This window comes from Lipotes vexillifer, unplaced genomic scaffold (assembly GCF_000442215.2).
Source record: "Lipotes vexillifer unplaced genomic scaffold, Lipotes_vexillifer_v1.1 scaffold131, whole genome shotgun sequence".
Classification (NCBI taxonomy): domain Eukaryota; kingdom Metazoa; phylum Chordata; class Mammalia; order Artiodactyla; family Lipotidae; genus Lipotes; species Lipotes vexillifer.
The window spans coordinates 720,281-740,781 of NW_006782866.1; positions in this window are offsets into that span (position 1 = coordinate 720,281).

A 20,501-nucleotide genomic window follows, 5' to 3' on the forward strand; every position below is an offset into this window, starting at 1 on the left:
CTTTCCCTAATAGGACTTCACAACAGCCTACACTCTAATTTCCACCCCAGACTGAGTATTGAAACTCAGTTGTAAATTGAACATCCTGTCAATACTGGTCACAGACTGAGCCCCCTATTCTAGCCTTAGATGGCCATCCTCCCAAGCCTAGCCATGGACAGAACCCTAACTCAAGCCACAGAGAACCCTGTGGGTGGCCCGACAGTGACCACCATTAACTAGAGCCAGTTATCTCACCACGACCCCGGAAGGGAGCAGAGGAGAGGAGAGGTGGGTGGTCAGTGCTAGCCAGTGCCACATGGGGCCACACTTGATTGCACATGTCTCTCTAAGGATGGGTCAGAGGCATTTTTATTATGAAATATGATACATTCATTTTACAGTTTCCTAGCAACAGGATGCCAATCAGGTGGCTGTAATTCAAGGATTCTTCTTTGTTAGGAAGGAGCTGGGAGCAGCGGGGTAGGGTGGGAGGACTTCCCAACATGAGAAACAACTGACAGTTTGCTTTGAGGATGAGGAAACCAAGCCTGCAGAAGAAGGAACCTTGGTGAGTTTGCCTTTTTCTTCCTTCAGACTCTTTGAAGCAGGGATTCGCCCTGCTGCTGCTGCTGCTGGCTTCTCGCTTCTGCGCTAATTACTAGTGTTGATGGGTCCAATTTCAAGTCATGTGGCATGTTCCTGAATCATGCCCAGAGCTTGCTCTGTGCACAAAACACTGGCAGTACAAGACAAATCAGGACAGGAACAACAAACCGTCTCAGACTTCCCTAGCATGTTGGCTAAGATTTGGAAATGCTGCAATCACCAACTCATGTGGATAGGTCCCTGAGACATTATCCTGTGGCTCATTCCCACTCTTTTTAGCACCTGCAAATTTATTACATAGGATACTATTTTGTACTCAATTTAATTAGTTAGAACTATCTGTAGTCATTTGAAATACTCTCCATGTTGATTAAAATAATTAGTGTAGGGCTACTAAATATTTACCTAAGATATGAATCCAGGGGGAACTTGATAAATTTAATTAGCAAGAACTAATTATTGTTATGATAGGAATTAGGGTTTAATAAATTTAATTATGGAGCACAAATGATGGTTTCTTAATTAATAGATACTAGTTGCAAACACAAGAGCCATTATCATATTTTCAGGCAGGACATGCTATTCAGCACACCTTCCAGATGCCAACTCTAGCAGCCATGGCGACTTACAATAAGAGAAGCTAACACCTGTAAAGTGCTTCTGCTGTCAGGCACAGGTCTAAGAGCTGTTAGCATATGAATTCATTTAATTCTTACAACAACTTTACCGTTGTCCACATTTTACATGTATAGAAACTGAGGCACTGAAAGGTTAAGTAGCTTGCCTAAGATTACACAGCTAGGAAGTGGCAGAGCTGGCACTGGATCCCATGCAGTTTAGCTCAAGCATCCATGCTCTTTACTATCTCTAATACCTAAACCAACCAAACTACAAAAATAAAAATAGAAAGTGTGAATATTCAAAAGATCAGCAACCAAAATGCTCAAGTCTGCTTTGTTAGTCAAGTATAATAGACTTGTGCTGTTTGCAGATTTCATTTACACAATTGTGGAGATTCTAAAGAGATCCTGAAGGCACCTGGCCTTGGGTCAATTATAATTTTGCTGAGGCTCAGATGTGCAAAGGCTGGGGTGCTGAAACTGATGAGTAGTGAGTGAGCGGAGCTGCATTCAGGGCTGCATTCCAAGAGTACTCCGTGGTGCTTCCTTATCTGGCTCGTTCTGCATACGTATTCTATTCGGGAATTTTCTACCATCATGGCATTTGCGAGTTTGGAGAATCAAGAGAGTATCAGGGGTCTACTATGTAATAACTTTGCAAAAAGTACAATTTGTACTCCAACCAATCACAGGCATGCGCCTCATTCAGTCTAGGATATTTAAAGCCGAGAGTCCTTTCACAGTAATCAAAATGGTCCTGAATCACCGCCTATCTGACCAGACATGGCAGGTTCCACATGATCAGGCCCTGACCTCTTGCACTCCCTATTAGGAAATGCCTTTCTTCAAGAGGGTCTGGCTCATTTCTAACTTGATATCAAAATAGGGCTTTGGTGATGTCCCTGAGTGCTGTTAATGAATTCACAGGGAAGATACAGACCCTCCCATCACACTCCCTTTGGTGCCAGGGATATTCTGTAAGGACAATGACTCTTACCTGGGGACAATTACATAAGGTAATCCATGTCAATGAGCTCACTACAGCACTTGAGCTGTATTCAGTATTGGTTGTATATTTTCCTATATTTGTAATAAATTAAAAAGTGAAGACTCTTGGAGTCAGTGTCCAGAATCCCATGAAAGGTTGGTGTTTCAGGACGCCCAGTGGAACAGCCCAACCTGTGCTTATCCATACCTATGGTCAGATGAGCCATAAGTATGCAAATTATGGCCATTGCAGGAGGAAATACAGAGCAAGGATCCCCTCCAAGTCAAATGCTCTACATGAGGAGCTGAAATTCTTCTATCTCTCAGTGTTTCACAGAGTGATGCAGAGGATCACTTGGCTTGGCCTGTAAGGAAAGTCCTTGCTTTGTTCTTGAGGCCTGGAACCTGACAAACTGTACACATCACTTGGATCTCCAAGGGCAGCCTGGCTTGCAGAGATCAGTTTCCTAAGTAGATTATTTGACAACAAAATATATGAAGAGCAAGCCAAACACGTGGAATGTTTACCAGGTGGAGACATCAGCTGCGATCTTCATGCTCTGCACTTGTGTCCCCAGCTCTGATCAGAGCAGAAGTCTCTCCTTCAGTCCCCTGGTCTGGGTAGCAGCCTTCTGAATCAGCAGCTCCCTCAGGAGGCAGACCAGATATAGGCATAGGTTGCACCCCAAGTTCATCCCTCAGAAATATACTATCTGGCTTGTTTCTAAAGTTCTTCAAGGTTTCGTCTGTAGCTCACCTTACTTGTAATTGAGAGAAGTCGCTATAAACTTCCCCTAGGTTCTGCGCTGAGTCATACAGCAGTGATATTTTCCCTTGGTCACATGCTCCAGGATTCCGTCCACTCTTCATGGGAGCTCAACTCATGGAATGAAATCCTAGTGAGTCCCAGAATCAAGCTCATCACACTTTTAATGGAAAACTCTTCCTGCCCTTGATACATTTTTACGTAACAGGTGACAAGTCAGTGCCTCATTCTATGCCCCACTACACATATATTTTGGCCACCAAATATGACCCAAGAATTTATTAAAGTTGGTCATTTCGCTGTAATCAGAGAAGTCACTGGATATCAATAAAGCCAGCTTTACATTAGCAGAGGCAGGCTAGTATAGAAGAACTCAAGTCTTCTGATCCCAATTCCGTGCTCCTTTCATTGTATGCAAAATGATGTAGAACATCTTTCTAAGAACACATGTCCTGTAGGCCTAACTGCCTCTGAAATCTGGACAATGTTTGGAATGTATGGTCTAACTTCTTTCAAAATGTTTGAATTATTCATATTAGCAACATGAAGCAAGACCACTAGACTCAACAGATGCTTCCTAGAGCTTTTTTTCTAGGAAAAAGGGTTGACTGGCTACTGTCATAGGCACCGGTCCCCAGTTCCCAGCTCATATTCTTACCCAGTGCCCTTCCCATCAAGAATTCTCTCTTTCACCTGTGCCGTTGGGACATTGGGGAGTGCCAGGGCTTCATTCATGGGGCAAATGGGTAATTGTTAAAGGACAGCATTATGGGGAGATTGCAAAAACCCAGATAGTCTAAGGCCCAGGGCTTTCTATTCAAAGTGGAGTTCTGGAAGATCTAGATTGTTGCCAAAGTGCAGAACAAGCCTGGAGATCACCTCCCTCAGGCTCAGCTTTGTTTTGAAGAAATGGCATTTCTCCCTCAGGTCAATCCTGAAACCCAGTTTAATCTAAGGGGAGCAACATAGGAGGGTAAAAATAAAGAAGATGAGAAAGACCAATAAATAGTAATAACAGGAAGCAGGAAAAGACAGGCCAGGATGTGCAATTCCTTTTGTGCCTGCTGAATGAACTCTGGTGGGGATGTGGAAAGAGAATTATCCTATTTATATATTGAAAGGAATTTTAAATATGCATAGGCAGGGAGAGCGGATCCACTGAGATTGAAATGCAAAACACAGTATGGTCTGAGCATCTCTCCTTCTATCTCCCAGTACCATTAGCAAGTTCCTTGCACCAATTTCTGGAAAGCTCCTTCTAAAACTCAGAGCCAACCTTCTCCTTACTCAGCATTTCTATCTTAGAAAAGCAATTCTATTTTTATAAAGAAATGGGCCTTCACTTGCAAAACACCTTGCAAATGATTTCAGACAGAAACAGAGCTCACGCTTCTACACTGATGCACACACGTCCAACCAACCCATTCACACACACACACACGCACACACACATATACACACACATGCATGCCTCCTTCTACACTACAATCTCCTGGCTGCTTGGCACTAAGGTGTCTTTTTTTTTAACATCTTTATTGGAGTATAATTGCTTTACAATGGTGTGTTAGTTTGTGTTTTATAGCAAAGTGAATCAGCTACATATATACATATATCCCCATATCTCCTCCCTCTTGTGTCTCCCTCCCATTCTCCCTATCCCACCCCTCTAGGTGGTCACAAAGCACCGAGCTGATCTCCCTGTGCTATGCAGCTGCTTCCCACTAGCTACCTATTTTACATTTGGTAGTGTATATATGCCCATGCCACTCTCTCACTTCGTCCCAGCTTACCTTTCCCCCTCCCTGTGTCCTCAAGTCCATTCTCTACAACTGTGTCTTTATTCCTGTCCTGCCCCTAGGTTCTTCATAACCTTTTTTTTTTTTTTTTTTTAGAATCCATGTATATGCATACAGTATTTGTTTTTCTCTTTCTGACTTATGTCACTCTGTATGACAGACTCTAGGTCCATCCACCTCACTACAAATAACTCAATTTGATTTCTTTTTATGGCTGAGTAATATTCCATTGTATATATGTGCCACATCCTCTTTATGCATCCATCTGTTGATGGACACTTAGGCTGCTTCCATGTCCTGGTTATTGTAAATAGAGCTTCAATGAACATTGTGGTACATGACCCTTTTTGAATTATGGTTTTCTCCTGGAATATGCCCAGTAGTGGGATTGCTGGGTTGCATGGTAGTTCTATTTTTAATTTCTTAAGGAACCTCCATACTGTTCTCCATAGTGGCTGTATCAATTTACATTCCCACCAACAGGCACTAGGGTTTTAGATACTGTAGGTTCATAACATGCACATGGAAACAACTTTTCACACTACTGTGCGGGGAGACACGGTAGTGTGGATTAAAGGCCATGGGAAATATCATCATTCAACTGATCACAATCACTTTGGGAACATGTAAAAGACAGAAAACTGGTCATATTTCTTCATTAATATACTTCATTCACATTGAAAAAACAATTCTTTATCACACACAAATATCTCCTTCCTTACTAAATCTCCCCATTCACCATCCCCACCAAGCACACATTACCTCTCCTAAAATAGAAGGAGCTACTGTCCTCAGAGGCTTCACTGAGGACTAAATAAATAGAGTAGCTGCTGCTGGCTCCCCTACCATGGACCAACACACCTTAAGTTCCAAATCAAAACTCTGAAAGAAAGAGGAATTACTAAATAAAAACAAGACCTTTAATCCATTTGGAGTTTATTTTTGTGTATGGTGTTAGGGAGTGTTCTATTTCATTCTTTTACATGTAGCTGTCCAGTTTTCCCAGTACCACTTATTGAAGAGGCTGCCTTTTCTCCATTGTATATCCTTGCCTCCTTTATCATAAATTAGGTGACCATGTGGGTATGGGTTTATCTCTAGGCTTTCTATCCTGTTCCATTGATCTATATTTCTGTTATTGTGCCAGTATCATACTGTCTTGATTACTGTAGCTTTGTAGTATAGTCCGAAGTCAGAGAGCCTGATTCCTCCAGCTCTGTTTTTCTTTCTTAAGATTGCTTTGGCTATTTGGGGTCTTTTGTGTTTCCATACAAATTGTAAAATTTTTTCTTCTAATTCTGTGAAGAATGCCATTGGTAGTTTGATAGGGATTGCACTGAATTTGTAGATTGCTTTGGGTAGTACATTTTCACGATACTGATTCTTCCAATCCAAGAACATGGTGTATTTCTCCATCTGTTTATGTCATCTTTGATTTCTTTCATCAGTGTTTTATAGTTTTCTGAGTACAAGTCTTTTGCCTCCTTAGGTAGGTTGATTCCTAGGTACTTTATTATTTTTGGTGCAATAGTAAATAGGATTGTTTCCTTAATTTCTCTTTCTGATCTTTCGTTGTTAGTGTATAGGAATGCCAGAGATTTCTATGCATTAATTTTGTATCCTACAACCTTACCAAATTCATTGATTAGTGCTAGCAGTTTTCTGGTGGCATCTTTAGGATTTTCTATGTATAATATCATGTCATCTGCAAACAATGACAGTTTTACTTCTTTTCCCATTTGTATTCCTTTTATTTCTTTTTATTCTCTGATTGCCTTGGCTAGGACTTCCAAAACTATGTTGAACAAGAGTGGTGACAGTAGACATCCTTGTCTTATTCCTGATCTTAGGGGAAATGCTTTCAGTCTTTCACCATTGAGTATGATGTTTGCTGTGGGTTTGTCATATATGGCTTTTATTATACTGAGGTAGGTTCCTACTATGCCCATTTTTCTGGAGTGTTTTTATCATATATGGGTGTTGAATCTGTCAAAAGCTTTTTCTCAACCTATTGAGATGACCATATGGTTTTTATTCCTTAATTTGTTAATATGGTGTATCATATTGTTTGATTTGCATACAATGAAGAATCCTTGCATCCCTGGGATAAATCCCACTTGATCATGGTATATGAGCCTTTTAATATGTTGTTGGATTCTGTTTGCTAGTATTTTGCTCAGGATTTTTGCATGTATGTTCATCAGTGATACTGGTCTATAATTTTCTTTTTTGTGTGATATCTTTTTCTGGTTTTAATATCAGGGTGATGGTGGCTTCGTAGAATGAATTTGGGAGTGTTTTTCTGTCTGCAATTTCTTGGAATAGTTTGAGAAGATCTGTGTTAGCTCTCCTCTAAATGTTTGATAGAATTTGCATGTGAAGCCACCTGGTCCTGGACTTTTTAAGACCAGACACTATAAAACTCTTAGAGGAAAACATAGGAAAAACTCTTTGACATAAACCACAGCAAGATCTTTTTTGACCCACCTCCTAGAGTAATGAAAATAAAATAAATAAATAAACAAATGGGACCTAATTAAACTTAAAAGCTTGTGCACAGCAAAGGGGACCATACACAAGATGAAAAGACAACCCTCAGAATGGGAGAAAATATTTGCAAACAAAGCAACTGACAAAGGATTAATCTCCAAAATACACAAGCAGCTCATGCAGCTCAATATCAAAAAAACAAACAATCCAATTAAAAAATGGGAAGAAGACCTAAATAGACATTTCACCAAATAAGACATACAGATGGCCAAGGAGCACATGAAAAGATGCTCAACATCACTAATTATTAAAGAAAAGCAAATCAAATCTACAATGAGGTATCAACCTCACACTGGTCAGATAGCCATCATCAAAAAATCTAGAAACAATAAATGCTGGAAAGGATGTGGTGAAAAGGGAACCCTCCTGCACTGTTGGTGGAAATGTAAATTGATACAACCACTATGGAGAGCAGTACGGACGTTCCTTAAAAAACTAAAAACAGAACTACCATATGACCCAGCAATCCCACTACTGGGCATATACCAGGAGAAAACCAAATTCAAAAAGAGACATATACCACAATGTTCATTGCAGCACTATTTACAATAGCCAGGACATGGAAGCAAACTAAATGTCCATCAACAGATGAATGGATAAAGAGGATGTGGCACATATATACAATGGAATATTACTCAGCCATAAAAAGAAACGAAACTGAGTTATTTGTAGTGAGGTGGATGGACCTAGAGTCTGTCATACAGAGTGAAGTACGTCAGAAAGAGAAAAACAAATACCGTATACTAACACATATATATGGAATCTAAAAAAACAACCGAAAAAATGGTACTGATGAACCTAGTGGCAGGGCAGGAATAAAGATGTAGACATAGAGAATGGACTTGAGGACACGGGGAGGGTAGGGGGTAGCTGGTGCGAAGTGAGAGTAGCATTGACGTATATACACTACCAAATGTAAAATAGTTAGCTAGTGGGAAGCAGCAGCATAGCACAGGGAGATCACCTCGGTGCTTTGCAACCACCTAGAGGGGTGGGATAGGGAGGGTGGGAGGGAGACTCAAGAGGGAGGGGATATGGGGATATATGTATGCATATGGCTGATTCACTTTGTTGTACAACAAAAACTAACACAGTATAGTGAAGCAATTATACTCCAATAAAGATCTATTAAAAAAAAAAGACCTTTTTCAATCATCTTAATTTTACCCACCCCCCAGTCTCTCCCTTTCTCTCTGTGTCTCACAAATTCATACAAAGTCCCTGGCCCTCTTCGGTTCTGCTGATTTACAGGATTTAGTCACTGACCTGGGTATTACTCTGGGAAAGTTGCCATTCTCTGCTTACTTACAGGAGAGGATATTCTGAAATTATGACGATTGCTAATAGAAAGTCAAGACCTTCAGATTTTTATAACAGGCTTCCAATAAATGATTAAAATATAGAGAAGAAAGGGAAGAGAATGAGAGATGAATTGTGAGGGCACAATCAATACCTCAGTGTCAGCACTCTGTTTGTTGTGTGTGGCTTCTTCAAGTAGGAGGACATCTTGGACGAGTAGCTGTATAGCTTGACCATCCACCCAAGACCCAGGAAGAAGCCCTTTACCAAATTCCTGACCTACTTGCAGGCCCAGTCACATTCTGCAGGGTTTGCCTGGCTAATATCTCTGTATCCTTTATGTTTAGCATCATTTCCTCTAGAAATCTCTCTCAGAATGCTTCCCTTTTGACGTTTGAGTCATTGCAGTTTGGAAGGAGAGGGCTTCAAGGATAGGAAAGATGACTAACTCCATACTGAGATACTGAGATCTGTGGGTTTTGTGATTTCTACAGAGAATCCAGGTGGTGAGATGTAGTGAACAGCTGGCTCTCTGCACCTGGATATCAGGACAGAAGACTGGGTTCAGAAGCAACTGGGAAGCTACCAGCAAATGAATTGTCCTGAAGGCACTGGGTTGAGGGGAGTCCCCAGGTGTAGCCTAGGCTTGATGCATCCCTGGGCCGCCACCATGCAGAGGGGCTATATCAAACTCAGAGGAAAGAGATGAAGTCAGAGCTCTACGTGAAGGGTTTTCTGCAGGCCCAGATTCATGATACCAGGGTACCATTATACCTGGGCCTGATGATGAATCACCATCACTGTAATTATGTTAATGTAACATTTCTTACTGAGAATCCAGGAAAGTGCTTACATCTACACTAAGCTTTCAGGCAATCAAACACTGAATTTTTTTTAAAGCCTGAAATGGTATTAATGTGTGAAAAACACTTAAAAAAAAAAACCCACCAATATCTTGAGAACTGAGAAGAACATTTCACCAGGCTGTCTACAGTCCACAGTTCCAGCCTGAGCACAGGCTTGTAAAGACATATAACAAAGGTGCCTCTCTCCCCGAGGAATAAGCACCTGAATCATCCACTGCCTTCAAGTGTGGCACCTACCATAAAAACAACTCTCCCTTTGATTGCCATAAAATGCCCACATTTCCTTAGTGCTGATTTGCAGGTGAGAGGCTGAGGAAGCCCAGAACCAGATCTCCAATTAGGCCTCATTATCACTAACCAACAATGGACCAGTGGAGGGACTGAATGAAAACTCTAACAGCCATCTCTCTGGGTGCTTTGATGTCCACATCTTCCATCTTCCTTGCAGCCTTCCTTGACATTATTTAGGCTGGGCTCATAATGTTAGGGGATCTCTTTTCCAATGGAAGCAGAACTATACTTTGGCAAAAAATAAAACCATGGTCCAGTTAAATAAAGGGAGGCTATGTATGCCTTAAGCCTCCTCCCCCTAATTTCCATTTATAAGGACATTTGCAGAGCCTTGCAGACATCTGCTTCTGAGTTCTGTGTCTGACAGTGCTATCATAACCTGCTTTAACCTTTTACATGCCATTGGCCTACCTGTGGCTTTCCATGCTGATCATTTTCCATGGTCCAGATTAAGGACCACATCTCTCATGATGGCTGATGGTGCCAGTGAACTGACACCACCCTGACACAAATGGGAACCCTCCTAGACCCTTCCCTTGGTCTCACATCTAGGTACCATGTATGTCCTGGAGAGTACCACCCTTGGCACATCACCCATAGCCCACCCCATCTGAGCTCAGAGCCCCATCCTTTCTTATCAGAATTTGAAATTTGTCTTAGTTAATTCTCTCTCTAATCCTTATCACATACAGAAAGCAGAATGAGCTTTCTAAAATGCATGTCTGACTTTTCCATTCTTCTGTTAAAAACTCTTTAGCCCCATCACCGCCTTCCCATGCATACAGGAGGAAGTCCAAGCTCCTGCCCATGGCTTACAAGGTCTCCATGATCTGTTCCCTCTCTGCCTTGCCAGATGTAACCCCTGTGCAGGACAAAGTGTGTCAGACAACTAAGGAGATGATTTTATTCAGGCTATTGCAATAGGAAGAACGAATGAGGAACATAGCAAAGAACAGGAAGGGGCTTTGAATTTGATAATAGACAAGTAAACCAGGGAGTCATGGGCAAGTCCTATGGAAGTTATGAAGAATTGAGATGGGCCTATCTAGGAATATTTGAGATCACAGTGGTTGTTTTTGTGGTTAGATTTTCTTGGAACACAAAAGGGTGGGGAGACTTCCTAAAAGCTATCTCCAGGAGCACAGGACTCAGGTAAGTTCAGCATTGTCATCTCATTTCACTCCACCACTCTGACTTCCAGCCATAGACACACTCACCTGAGCTGTTTTCACACCCCTGGGACAGAGCTCAATCTGCTCTCTGTGAATGGAAAGCCCTTCTCTGTCTTCTATGCCTGAACAACTTTCAAGATTCCGTTCAAGATTCAGTTACTTTCTCCATAAAATCTTAATCAGGACCCACTTTGTTGTTATAAGGATTAAACAGAGTGATGTAAGTGAAGTCCTTTGCATGGGGCACCCGGTAAGCACTGAAGAAACACAGACTTATAAACACCTTTCCTGGCTGGGCCATGCAGGTGGAGCTGCCCCTACTGTACCCCACTCAAAACATCTGTCTTCACACCTGAGACACTAGGACTCAGTTGTTGCCATGAGCTCCTCCTCATGCTGTTTATTCATGCTTTTAACAAACATTTACTAATCCTCACTGGGGCTACAACAGTGAACAAGACAGTCTCACTGCCAGCCCGTATGGAGATAACAGCCCCTGAGGCTACATATGAGTAAGTAAATAACTGCAAATTGGAGGGGTGCAAGCACAAGGAGGCTACTAGGTATGCATGCTCTGGGGGATAAAAGTAGACCTCTGACCCAGACCGGGGCTGGGTGCACACAGGTTTCTGGGAGGAAGTGATGGCTAAGCTTAGATGAGGGGGCAACTGTTCAAAACATAATTTGTAAAAGATCTAGACCCTGGAATGAGAGAGGGAGGAAGGAAGGGGAAATGCCTCACTTAAGGCAAGATAACTGGTCATCCCTTTCTTTGCCTTCCTAGTCTACACACACACACACACACACACTAACACTCACTCACACACAGGAACATGCAGACACTTCCCTCATGGCTTATCTCTGTTCTGCCTATAAGCGTCAAGGTGTGAAGAATGAACCTTTTATCCTACACCTTGGATGGACTGTCTGTGTCTGAATTTTTTGTTTTGGTGCTGATAGGAATCTAAGTTATTAACCCTGATAAGCACCCTTTAATTTTTTTTCCTTAGAAGTTAAGTGGGACTAAGACTTTACTTAGAGGAAGAGCTGGGGGTAGAGAGTAAGGAGGTCACATGATAAGCACTCAATAACCATTTCCTTCACTTGTTCCTGAACCAAACCTTTCCAGCAGCAAGTGTGATGAATTTGTGCTCTGTGTGTATAGTAGTAACACTAGATATTGTCGGGAAAAAAACAATGTTTTGGAAAGCTTGTTTCAGGCAACATGCATGGGGATAAACCACTGGGAGTCCAGAGTGTTGGGAGCAGGGCTGCTGGTGAGTAAGTGGGGGAGGTGGGGACCAGGGCCAAAGAAGGAGTGAGGGGCCGCCAGCAAAGGCCCAAAATGCCTCTCTGGGAGAACTGAATTCATTAACTTCAACTTTGAGTCCTCGTCCGTCTTCTGCACTGAGGGACTGCTGTAGATGGGCCACTTAGTGATAACACTCACAATACCTGCGGTTGGCTAGGGACGTGGCTGTTTGTATGAGATACCACCCTTAGCCACTAAGAGCTCTCTGTGTGCTCTGCTTCACCAGCCGTCTACCATCAGCCCCTGCAGACACACCGTGGGCTCTCATCACCAGCCCAGAAACTCCGCTCACTGTGAGGCTCAGGTCAGCCCATTGCTCCATTGCCTCTGCAAAAGGCTGTTCCAGGGCCAAGGATGCACAGGGAATTGTTAAGGATCTATAAAGGAGTTGAGAAAAAAATACAGTGTAACCGGAAGAGCCCTTGAGAGCCAAGATCAGCTTTATATTTTGCAAGGTCCAGTGAAAAATGAAAACATGGAGTTCCTTGTTCAAAATTTATTAGCAATTTCAAGATGGCAACAGCAGAGCATGAAACCAAGCCTAGGACCCTTCGGATCGCAGGGCCCTGTTTGACTGCACAGGTTGGACAAAGTCAGACCAGCTGAGAGGTCATAAAATCCAAATCCCTTATTTTATGAGTGAGAAAATTAAAGACCAGAGTGGAAAGCATTCTCTTGTTCCAGTCCCATGCAATTTCATGCAGTAGGAGGCCTCCACACTGGGGTTCCTTAGTCATGAACTGTTCATTTACCAGTCGTGCGACCCCAGACAAATTATGTACTCTCTTTCTCCCTCAGTCTCCTCACCTGTAAAATGGGGGTAATAACAGTACAGACCTCAAAGATTATTCATTAGAATTAAACACAGTAAAGAGGCAGAGAATTCAGAACAGTACATGAGCTATAACAGCTCCCAATAAATGATCACAATTTTAAATATTGGTAATAGCAGTAGTAATGATTGTAGTATTTCAGTAAGCTCCTCCTTTTGTCTCCTTTGAGTGGCTTTCCTTTTCTGTATCAAGGAGGGGACACCTTTGCCAACACTGACCTCACCGTGGTCATAGCTGTAGGGTAGGGGTCCCCAACCCCCAGGCCACAGACTGGTGCTGGTCCACGTCCTGTAAGGAACCGGGCCGCACAGCGAGAGGTGAGCAGCAGACAAGCGAGCGAAGCTTCCTCTGCCACTGTCCATCACTTCCCATTGCTCGCATTACCGCCTGAACCCTCCCCTCCACCCCCCAACCCCACCTCCATCCGTGGAAAAACTGTCTTCCACGAAACCTGTCCCTGGTGCCAAAAAGGTTGGGGACCACTGCTGCAGGAATTAGGGCTATAATTCCTATAGAGAAAGGCTAGACTCATAAAAAGCTGACTCCAGCAGTCCTGCTCCTGGGACCCTGCAGCATTTACTCCCATCAAAGACTGGGCTGTCTTAAAAAAGAAGGAAATCCTGCCATCTGTGACAACATGAATGGACCTGGAGGGCATTATGCTGAATGAAATAAGCCAGACATAGAAAGAGACATATTGTATGATCTCAGTTATATGTGGAGTCTAAAACAGTCAAACTCATAGAAGAAGAGAATAGAATGGTGGTTACCGGGAAATGGGGAGATAATGGTTAATGGATACAAAGTTTCAGTTATGCAGGATAAATAACTTCTGGAGATCTACTATACAGCACAATGCCTATGGCTAACAGCGGTGTATTGCATACTTACAATTTCCTAGGAAGGTAGATCTTAAATGTTCTTCACCACAAAATAATAATAAATAATAATAATAAAGGGGATGGAAGGAGACTTTGGGAGGTAATGGGTATATTTCTGGCCTTGATGGTGGTGATGGTTTCACAGGTGTGTACTTATTCCCAAACTCATCGAGTGGTATACATTAAATGTGTACCGCTTTTTTATATGTCAATCATATCTCAATAAAGTGGTTGAAAAAAGTAAAGCTCCTAGTAGATTAAAAGAAAAAAAAAGATAGGGCTGAGCTGCATAAAGGCAGGGCTTCTTAAACTGCTTTCATCTACATACAGCAGGATATCCAGGAGTGCTTGCCAAAAGCTCACATTTCTAAATCCCAACTCAGACCCAATAAATCAGAATCTCCCAGGGTGGGATCTAGGAATCCAGTCTAACAAGAACCTCTAGAAATTCTTATTTCACACCAAAGGGTGAGAACCACTGTTCAAGGCCAGCTGCAGGTGCACAGCCATCAGCAAGCCCTCCAAGGTGCGGTGCCTGCAACGAGTGTGGCATCTGCCTCACTCCTTCAGCCTGTCTAGCCCCATGGTAATCTTGCATGGGGAGGGCACCCAGCAGCCACCAATTAGAGCATGTTGGTTGGCTGTCAGATGGTTCACCACACACATCTCACATCTAACACACAAGGAAGGCTGACTTCCTTGTGTGTTATGGCTATGCCAGCTGGTCAGGCTGTTCCATCTGGGCCTGGTCCAGGGAGACTCTGGCTGGGGTCCTGAGAGTGACCCAGAGAGGAAAAGCATGTCACCACACACAGTGTCTTGCTCTTTGCAGCCTCCAACTGTGGGACACCTCTTCCAATTCTGGAATTTACTCACAGCTTACTGCTAAAGCTCGAGCTATATAAAAAAAAAGAACGAGGGGCATTTTAAGCCTCACTTTAAACAGATTTCAAAAGGATAAGGGGGTCAAAAGGTACAACCTTCCAGTTATAAGATAAATAAGTTCTGGGGATGTAATGTACAGCACAGTCACTACAGTTTAACGATACTGTTTTGTATATCTGAATGTTGCTAAAAGAGTAGGTCTTAAAAGCTCTCAACACACACACAAAAGTGTAATTATGTGAGGTGACCAATGTTAACTAGATTTATTGTGGCGATGATTTAGCAATGTATAGATATATCAAATCATTATGCTGTGCACTTTGACCAATACAATATGTCAATCATATCTCAATAAAATTGAAAAAAAAATGTCTTCCACCAGATGCACAAGGTCATAAATTGCTTTAATATGATAAGTTATCTGTTGGTTCTTTATACCAACTATACCAAGCAAATGGCAAACATTCCTCACTACTCAGTGTAGCCTGCCTGGCCCTTTCTGTCTGTCACTTGCAGAAAGAGAGAGAAATCCATTTGAAAACAGGCTCTGGTCATCTGGGGATGGTGGGTGTTGCTTTACCATCCTGAATTAAATCCTCCTCTCCCCAGCACTCAAATTTACCTTCTTTCAAAGCACATACTTTGCACTTTTAATTTATACCTTTGTCAGAAATTAAAGCTGACTTGCTCACTTTTTTTGGCTGGCATCTCTAATGGCCCCAAACTCTGCTGCATTTACAAGGAAAGCACAGGAGGAGCTTGGGGATGTCCCAGCACACCCTGCAGGAAAGGGAGCAGCATTCTGAGGAAGTGAAGCGTGTGACCCTGGGGGACCCTCATGGGGCTCTGGATGCCTAGGTGTCTGCTTCAGGACATTCTGAGAGTTAACATCAACTCAGCAAGACTCCCTAAAAGCAGATCCAAGCTTGTGCCCACTACTCATCCACAACACAGCCCCCTGTGTGGCTCAGAGCCACTCCTATAATCCCCTGCACTACATCCATCTGCATCAAATCTTCCCTATGGACCACGGAGGCAGCCAACATATACATTTATGAAAATAAGCACAGTATGAGGAAAGAAAAATCATAAGCCCACTTTCCCAAAAGCTTTATTTTTCATTATTTTGGCTCACAGTGCTTCTTACCAAGTTTTGTTTGCTTGTTTGTTTGTTTAATATTTTTTCTATTGTATTATGCTACCACTACCATATAAGCTTCATGAGGGAAGGACTATGATTTGTTTTGTTCATAAAACATATAGGTGCTTAAAATGTGGTTATTAAATGAGAGAATGAAGGAATGAGCGCACTTAACCTAACCCAGTCTTGATGGACACCCCTCCCACGAGTGATATCATATGTTACCTAGTTCAGAAAGAACATTTAACAAAGACTTGGGGGATAAGGAAGTTTGTTGAAATTATTCTTTTCTAAAAAGTCAAAATATACATAAGCCCATTACTTTAATTGTTTGTTCCAATAAAAAGAAAGGCAACAGTTTAAAAAATAAACATAACCAGAAAAAGAAATAAATATAACAACAAAAAATCTCCGAGAAGAAAACATGGGTGGTAAGCTCCTTGACACCTTGACACCTGCCTTGGCAATGATTTTTTAGACTTGACACCAAAAGCAAAGTCAACAAAAGCAAAAGCAAACAAGTTGGACTACGTCAAACTAAAAAGCTTCTTTGTACAGCAAAGGATAACAAAATGAACAATCTAATTTAACAATGAACAAACAATCTAATTTAAAAATGGGCAGAAGATCTGAATAGACATTACTTCAAAGAAGACATACAGATGGCCAATAGGTAAATGAAAACATGCTCAACATCACTAATTATCATGGAAATGCAAACTCAAACCACATATCACCTTTCACCTGTTAGAATGGCTGTTATCAAAAATGCAAGAAATAGCAAGTGCTAGCGAGGATGTGGTGAGAAGGGAACTCCCAGGCACTGCTGATAGGAATTTAAATTGGTGCAACCCCTACAGAAAACAGTATGGATGTTCTTTAAAAAAATAAAAATAGAACTATTATATGACCAGCAATTCCACTTCTGGGTATTCATCCAAAGAAAATAAAAACACTAACTTGAAAAGATATATGCACTCCTAAGTCTGATACAGAATCATTTACAATACCAAGACATGGCAACAACCTAAGGGTGTCCACCAAGGGTGAATAAAGAAAATGTGGTATGTATACACACACACACAGACACACACACACACAAGAATACTATGCAGTCATGAAAAAGAAGGAACTCTTATCATTTGCAACAACACACATGGACCTTGAGGGCATTATGCTAAGTGAAATAAGTCAGATGGAGAAAGAAAAATACCACATAATCTCCTTATGTGTGGAAACAAAGAAAAGCACATGAGGGACAAGTGGCAATGCTCAGAGAAAGAAGACACAAGGTCAGGAGAGATGTGCTGAATGTGGTTGGGTCTTGGAAGGAGGTTAGCTCCTAAGTCATTAATTGAGAAGAAGACATCCTCTCTTCTGAGAAGACTTCCTGACCTTGCAGGCTGGCAGTCCACATAGTCTTTTTTTTGTTTAACTTTTTTAAAAAATTTATTTATTTTTATTTATTTATTTTTGGCTGTGTTGGGTCTTTGTTGCTGCGCATGGGCTCTCTCTAGTTGCAGCGAGGGGGCCTACTCTTCATTGCAGTGAGTGGGCTTCTCATTGTGGTGGCTTCTCTTTTTGTGGAGCACGGGCTCTAGGCGCGTGGGCTTCAGTAGTTGTGGCACAAGGGCTCAGTAGTTGTGGTGCACAGGCTTTGTTGCTCCACAGCATGTGGGATCTTCCTGGACCAGGGCTAGAACCCATGTCCCCTGCACTGGCAGGCAGATTCTTAACCACATGGCAGTCCCCACACAGTCTTAAAGACATTGCCAATCATGGTACTTGTCACAAGATATTTTAGCATCTGTGTACTTGCCCATGCACTTTTGAAAGACTACATTTTATTTGCCTCTGAATCCTTGGGCTCCAGCACACAGTATGTTCTCATTAAATGTTGGCTGAACAAATGTTGGCTGAACATGAGTTGGCAGGCTTTTCTGGGTGGAAGGAATGGACTGAACAAAGGCTCGTGGCAAGGAACAGTGTAAGCAGACAAGGAATGCATGTTTGCTTGTTGCTAAAAAACTGGAGCTCTGGACAATTCAATGTTATAGTGACAAATGCACCTAAGTCAGTGGTCTAAGCAAAGAGCTGCATTAAGAAACCATCCCTTCCAGCCTGAAGCTACCTTTGTTGCTGCACCCAGATCATTAATAAAGGCATTGCTGTTTCCTCAGTAGTTTTGTGAAAAAATGAGTACCTGTGTCTTCATCTCCCCCCCTGGGGCTTTCCCTCCAGGTTGAAAACCAAGAGGGTTCCAGCTACAGGGAGGGGAAGCAAGATCCACTTCAGATAACAAGATTCTTGGACACATGTACACGCCCTGGGTGAGTAAGAAATACCACCAGAATGTCAGGTCAGGGATGGGGTGGTCATGGCACCAGCTCTTCCTCCTGCTCGCTCTTCCTCACAGGATTTCCAGAAGCAACGGACTCTTGTGCTTTCTAACAATAATCTAAACCAGAGGCATCTGCTTTCATCTTTCTCAGCTGAAAGGCCTTTTAAGCTTCCCACTGTTTGTTTTGGTTTATTACTGAAAGGCTAAAACCATTAAAAAAAAGTATTGTTGTGGGTATTTTCCAGTTGAGATGAAATATTTAACAAGGGTGAGGTGGGGAGGAGGAAGTTTGCTGAAAATACCATTTTTTAAAGGTCAAAAAATGCATAAACCCATTACTTTAATATTGTTTGTTCCCACGAGAGACAAAGTGTTTGGAGCCCTCCCCGCTGCTTCCTCCTCCCAGACTTCTGTGCACAAATGCACACACATTTCAGGTCCATCCTCCAAAAGCACAGCTATGACCTTACAGCTCTGCTTAGAATCTTCCTTGGCTCCACCCAGCCAAGAAAATGAGATATAGTCTCCTAGTGCCGCAGGAAAATCCTACCACAATCTAGCTTGAACTAGTTGTGTATGCTCACAGCTCACAAGCTCCTCCCAGCCCCTCTCCATTTCAGCCTATCAAAAAGATATATCCATGCATATATTTTCAATGTATGGTTTTACCTCTCTGTGTCATAGAATCATGACAGTCTCTGAAATAATCTCTGTGCCTCTCCCTTCTCATCCATGGTGACACATCAAAACCTGACCCAAACTTTCCATACTTAGCGCAAGTTCGCCTCTTCCAAGATGTCTCCCCATCGCCCCAGTTAGAGCCCTCGTGGAGGCACGTGGCCATGCTGGGCATCTTCTCAGGCATCAACTTCACTTTCAGGTTGTGACTTTCCCAAGAGCAGGGGCCAGGATCTATAAAACTTTGTGTCCCCCACCAAACACAATGCCTCCGCCTAGCCAGTGCTCTGTATTATTTGAATGACTGACTTAATGAAGAAAGAAGCCAGCCCCTTCCTCTCTGCAGCATTTGCTCCACTATTTGTGCAAAAATTAAATTCTTAGAACATGCCAAAGCACTCTACATAATGGATGCATCTTCTGATTGGATTATAATTAAAATAAGATTTTTTTTTTTTGGTAACAACATAGTTACCTCGATTGGCAGAAGGGAGATGGCAGATGTAATGGCTAACTGATGAACAGTTTGAATGTTGCCATAATGTATATCCTATTATGTTTCCTGTTTCAAAAGACAGCTTTAGGGGCTTCCCTGGTGGCGCAGTGGTTAAGAATCTGCCTGCCAATGCAGGGGACACGGGTTCGAGCCCTGGTCCAGGAAGATCCCACATGCTGCGGAGCAACTAAGCCCGTGTGCCACAACTACTGAGGCTGCGCTTTAGAGCCCACAAGCCGCAACTACTGAAGCCCGTGCACCTAGAGCCCATGCTCCGCAACAAGAGAAGCCACCATAATGAGAAGCCTGCGCACCACAACAAAGAGTAGTCCCGGCTCTCAGCAACTAGAGAAAACCCACGCGCAGCAGCAAAGACCCAATGCAGCCAAAAATTAAATAAATGAATAAATAAATAAAATTTTTAAAAAAAGACAGCTTTAGAGGAGCATCCCAAGAAACTGCTGTTGAATTATCATCCCCACGTATAGCCGGATTATACAGCATGAGAAAGCTGGAAAATTGAAAGAACTGACAGAGGAGAAGGGAACAGAATAGGAGGACCACAGGGCCAAAAGAATGGGGCAGTTCATTAGGAGGCTGCAGACTGGCATGACGGTGGGTCCTAAGTAGCCTGAGAGGCAAGGGCTGCTCTGCACACATTCTAGACCAGCATCGTCCAATACAGTAGCCATCAAGCAAATGCAGCTATTGAGCACTTGAAATGTGGGTGAACTAATATGTGTTGTAAGTACAATAAAATCCATGCTGGATTTTAAAGATTTAATATGAAAAAAAAATGTAAGCTATCTGGGGCTTCCCTGGTGGCGCACTGGTTGAGAGTCTGCCTGCTGATGCAGGGGACGCGGGTTCGTGCCCCAGTGCGGGAGGATCCCACATGCCGCGGAGCGGCTGGGCCCGTGAGCTATGGCCGCTGAGCCTGTGCGTCCGGAGCCTGTGCTCTGCAATGGGAGAGGCCACAACAGTGAGAGGCCTGCATAC